The 5,925-nt window shown below is 42.1% G+C and overlaps 1 pseudogene; it reads right to left on the bottom strand.

Annotated features, from left to right (window-relative positions):
• Nucleotides 1-705: 705 nt before the first annotated feature.
• Nucleotides 706-835, bottom strand: LOC125777930 (small nucleolar RNA U3; annotated as a pseudogene).
• Between the last annotated feature and the right edge of the window lie 5,090 nt (nucleotides 836-5,925).

Consider the following 5,925-nt stretch of genomic DNA (forward strand, 5'->3'; position numbering starts at 1 on the left):
ATAATTTTGTTTAAGTATAGAAATATACATACTTTGTAGAACATTTGCTTTCGCAATAAATTTATCACAGCAATATACATATACATAATATGTATATACATATACATAATATTGCTGTGATGCCCTGAGTAGTATAGTCTTAATAAATTTATTACTAATTTTTTGCTTACTAATAGAAATTAAATTTATCACAGCAATATCTTAATATATAAAAATCACGTGTCACATTGTTTGTTTGCGATGGACTCTTAAACTACTGAACCGATTTTAATGAAATTTTTAACACTGTGGGCAGTTTGGTCCAACTTGAAAGATAGGATAGTTTAAAACTCTCCTTATAGTCGCATTATTTATTTATTGCAAATTATTTGTTTATTATTAGCAAAGAGCTATCCACCAGTTGGTGGCGCTAAGAGCGGTATTGAGTGCGGTATGTTACAGTAGATGGCGCTACAAACATTAAAAACATTAAATGAAAATGCGTTGTTTGAAGTTTATATTATTTGTGGTAAAGTTATACGAGTCTATGACTTCCAAAAAAAAAATAAAAATTGGGCGGGGCGAAGTTCGCCGGGTCAGCTAGTTATGTATATGTTTATGTATAATGCTGTGATAAATTTATTTTCTATTAGTGAGAAAAAAATATTTATTAGTATTGATTTCCAAAGGCACAGAAATGATTCTGTGAATTTATTCATTAAAATCGCCACTCAGAAGTCATTTTATCCCTTGTAAGCGAGCGATTTTCTTAAATCTCACGCTCCCAGATAAAACCATATACCTCGTCCTCGTGGGTCAATTTCAAAAACCACAGAAATGATTCTGTGTGATTCTGAAAGGCCAACGCAGAGTATTTCAATTAAAAGTCACACAAAATAGTTGAGAATTCGCAGAAAGGCAAACGAAAGAAAAAGAACTATAACTTCAATAATGCACAAGCATACAAACATGCATATGCGCACACATGTGAATATGTCACCAACCAAAAATTGAAACATTGTTCTACAAAAACAACAACAGCATAAGCATGGCAACATTGTGTTGTGTTGTTGTGTCGGCCGAGCTGTGCCGAAAGAAACGAACAAACGATCGCCGATTGTCACCACTTCGCTTGCTGCTCGCACATCTTCGCAGACAAGGTTGCGTTACATTCATATGGATGGAGCGAGGTTGCGCAACTTTGCGTTACTTTTATATGGAAGGTTGCGCAACCAGAATCTATCGCAACCTTTTCCGGCGTCGTGTAAGAAGTATAACTTCAAAAAATAATGCCATGCATACCCAAGCACAAGCACACGCACTCACAAGCACGCTAATACATATGTACTCGTATATGTAAAGTGGAATATGCGGCATGAATATCTACATCAAAATGGTGCCGCGCGTTACGGCGGCAGGTGTATACTCGTACATGTGTTGCGTTTATGGCTGACGGTGGCGGCTTGAATTGATGTCAGCGCTAGCCAAGTCTCAATTTATGCCAAATTGCATTGAAGTGTTTGCTCGAGATATACGGGAGCTGGGCGATGAGCCACACAGCGATTGCGTTTATGTGTATACGTATGTATATGCGCAAAGTGTTGCAGCTGCTGGTGCCTCAGCATCAACAAGCGCGCTGTTGGCATCACAGGCTGCGTCGCTGTGGCATTTCGTACGCGCTCAAGCGCAGCGCGACTTCCTTGCTGACTTGCAATGTATATACTTTCAAGTATACATAACTTTGGATATATATATGTGTTTATTAGTGGGTATGTTAGGGCTGCCTGACAACCCAATCCTTCAGCTTTTTGCATTTCTCCACGAGTTATAGGAAAACTTATTCATGCATATATTCGTTCAAAAACATTCATGCTTCAATTTAATTGTGTATATGTGAGTTTTTTTTTTGTTTTGAAGGGGGAATCTTTCAAAGATACTGATTCTTACTAGTATGCAGTACGCACGACTCGTACTTCTCGGTAAAGGTGCACCTCACCCGGGACCACACCTAATAAGTATTATCTTACTATATTAGACTTGCAAAACAGTACGCCTACGTACTAAACCCTTAACTCCGTCATCTGTAGCTTTATGGAAGGCCCTGCGGAGCCGCCGCTAAGCATTACATCGCAGGGCCAGCTTAGCCTATTGGCTCATGTCATAAGCTCGCTATTTGCTGCTCTAGCATCACTGCTTCTGTGATGTTCGGCTCTTCTCAGCTCTTGTAGTATTAAACTGTCGTCTTCTCCATGGCATACCATACTCGTCTAGATACTAATAGTTCTAATTGCGCTTAGCCGGAACACTGGTTGTGCCATTCTTGCATCTTGCATAACTGTTTTGCATTAGTGCTGGCCCCCATACAGGTGCAGCACTCATTAGGATTGACTGGCTAACCTTGCCCAAAAGTGCTCTGCTGTTTTGTTTTGGACTTCCTATGTTGGCCCTAATTCTGGATAAGGCCGCATTTACACGAGCAGCTTTTTCGCAGACTTTTTCAATGTGGAACTTTATACAATATATGAGTCTCGCGTCGATCATTACACCAAGTGCTGATTGTGTTTTTTTTCTACTTGTAGTAAGCACTCCTTCCGTTTTTTGTTCTGCGAGTTGGAGTTTTGAGCTATGTAACAAGTGTTTTATTTTTGGTACCGTCTCATTACATATCCTCTGAATTTGGCATTTTCCGCAATGCCTGTGAGCTTCTTAATTGCGCCAAGAGTTGAGCGTTTTTTGCGGAAGCCGTATTGGTTATTTGATAGACTGCAGGCCTCCCCTTCCAGGTAGCTTTCTAGTCGGACACAGATAATCCACTCCATAATTTTTCCAATTGTGTCGAACATGCATAGAGGGTGGTAAGAGCTCGGTTTCCCTTCTGAATGCAATGGCCTGATGCTTTTGAATTGCCGAATCGTTCAGCAGCTTGTAGCACTTCGAGGTCACTTACTGGCGCTGCATCTGTGGGCTCTTTTTCGAGAAGTAAACTTCCAATTTCTTGGCTTTGTTTAGGGAAAAGCGTCTCTACCACATTTTTTAGCAAACACGGACAGGTCGGAGCTTGCCCCTTCTTGAAAATGTCTCTCAGCCTCGTACAATCGCCGCTGCCTATGCTACGTTAAAAACGGCGCCTCGCTTTGTTGCACTCGCTTCTCAGTAAAGCGATTTCGTGATTCCCCCAGTATACGAGCTTTCTTTATGTTGTTTGTTTCCTTTTAGACATAGCCGCATTGCTGGCTTTGGTTATGTGGTCTACCAGCAGTTTGACTTGGATATCTACGTCGGTATCTTCCTTCAGGTTATCGTCCAGCATAAATTGGAATAGTTCCTCGTCAAGTTTTAAATCCTCCACCCTTTGGACTGCACTCTTTGGCGACAAGTGGTTCTACATAGTCCTTGTGTGGGTTTGCTGGTATTTATTAATATAGCCAGGTGATCACTCTGGGTATAAATGTCGCACTCCCGCCAGTCCGTTGATCGAATTAAGGTTCTGCTAGCAAAGGATACGTCAATAATAGAGCCACGCCCATTATTTTCTAAAGTGTTCTTTGTCCCTGTATTCAGTAGGACAACGTCTAACACAGCAAAGGCTTTAAGCAGTGCCCTTTCTCTTGGGTTAGTTGCTTTGTTTCTCCATTCTACCGCCCAGGCATTGAAGTCACCCGCAATTATGTTTGGTGTAGTTGTGGTTGCATCATTCACAAGTTCGTCAAGTATTTTTTTTTTTTATTCGTCAAGCCGGATACTTGGCGGTATGTAGCAGCTGTAGAAGTAGATCACATATTGGTTTGTCAAAAAAGTCTTGCGATATTTTCGCTAGTTGGCGCTGAAAGCGCGTAGTTCTAGTTCTATTCGTCGCATCGGGTTATGCTGTACCTTTTTGGAAAGCACGCGCTAACACGTATTTGATTGATTGTGGTTTCTTTTAAGTCGTTCGTAAGTTATAGCGTCGCAAACATGGAGCAAAATAAAGAGAAAATACGTCATATTTTACAGTACTACTACGATAAAGGCAAAAATGCATCTCAAGCCGCCAATATAATTTGTGCAGTTTATGGACCCGATATAGTTTCCATTTCCACCGCACAACGATGGTTTCAACGTTTTCCTTCTGGTGTAGAGGTGGTCGAAGATGCGCCACGCTCCGGAAGTCCTGTCGTCGAAAATTGCGATAAAATCGCTGAATTGGTCGAAAGAGACCGGCATAGCAGTCATTAAACTGTTATAAACCATTTGAAGAAGCTTGGTGTCACTAAGAAGCTCGATGTATGGGTGCCATACGAATTGATTCAATAAAAATACCGCAAGACTTTTTTGACAACCCAATATATTTTCGCTCTTGCGTAATAGCCCTTCCAGTCTGTTGTTTGTGTTGGAACGTTTTGTCTCCACATGCCCATATTGCTACCTTTTTTATTGTTCACAAATTATTGCTACATCAATACTGTGTTCATATACCGTTTGCGTCAATAGCTCCTGAGGCGCCTCATAGTGGTTCAGGTTTATTTTCAGGATCTTCACTTTGTATTTTTACTGCACACTGCTATGTAGATGGGACATTTTCGGCTACCTATTTGGTGTTCCGTGTTCGTTTTCCCACTCTTTTTGCACGCAATGCAAAAGGGTTTACTTATTAGTGCAGGATTTCGCAAAATGACCCTCCTCTCCTCCTGTCTTCCAAGTTGCTGCACTCCTTCGCCACAGGTCAATATTCGAGACACCTAAAGCACTTCTTCCGTTGAGCTTTCTCTCTAATCCTGCAAATTGTCCAGCCGATCCTAATCTTTTGGGCATTTAGTAATATATTGCTTCTTGCGCAGAAAGACTTACATATCACTGCTAATAGGGTGCCCGCGTAGGCTGCTCTGATAGTTTTTTCCGCTGCTACGTTAAACAGGCCAAGTTCTTTAATTTCTGATCGGACTGCTTCTGCTATGTCTTCTTTTGTGGTGATATCGTCCAGGTCCCGCAGCTCCACTGTGGTTTCTGGGCGCATCATATCAGCTAACTTCTATATAAATGGCGCTCGCCCAGAGCAACGCAGACTACTAGTTCTGCGCCCAATGGACACTTCCTGACCAAGGCCCGAAGGGGCTGGTTACTGACACACATCGTGGCTAACACTTCGGAAGAGTAAGCTCACATCACCCTTTCCACACCACAGTTGATGGTGCTTCGTGGGACTCCCAGTGCGCCCCGGTATGGACCGGTCATATTCGCAGCCGCACCTAACATGGTGAACAGACGCTGAGCAGGAAGCCGCTGATTGTGAGTCCGTCAAGCCTGGGTTTTTTTATTACCCACCATGCGCATGTATGATGAGGGGGACACCTATTTTTAAGAGGCGGTATTGACTCGCCTCTGTCGCAGGGGTTTCACCGGCTTAGCTGGCTTTTATACCGCGTCCTCCACTCCTGCCGCTCCTCGTAGGGGGTTGCTTATTCGTTATAACTTATTTCGGAACTAACCTGCTACTACAGGCCGTCCGGCTATCCGCAACCTTCCGAACCCCCCGGTAGCTTAGAGCTCAGCTGAAAAGCCTGGTCCCACTGGAACCAAGATCAACGGGTATATGCGAGTGTATGCATATGTATGTGTGTGATCGCTTGGTTCGGGTTTACTTTCATGCTGCTTTTATGGGTACTTCTGAGCACTTACATATATGACTTTCACAATTTTGACCCGGTTGCTCAGTTGATATGTGTTGCACCTATTTTGTTGTAATACACAGTGAACAATTTATGCTGAAAAATGTAGATATTACTTCGAAGTAGGCTCACTAGATTGGTTCTTCATAGTAATAATTCTGGGCTAAATTTTTACAATGATACAAATAAAATCCACTCAGACGAAAGTCCGGGCTTGATTGAAGCTTGCTGAAGATCTTAACATTGTATAAACCTACAAGTAACCAATCCTTCATTTTTCACTAATACATACGCAAAAATC

This window comes from Bactrocera dorsalis, chromosome 3 (genome assembly GCF_023373825.1).
Source record: "Bactrocera dorsalis isolate Fly_Bdor chromosome 3, ASM2337382v1, whole genome shotgun sequence".
NCBI classification, from domain to species: domain Eukaryota; kingdom Metazoa; phylum Arthropoda; class Insecta; order Diptera; family Tephritidae; genus Bactrocera; species Bactrocera dorsalis.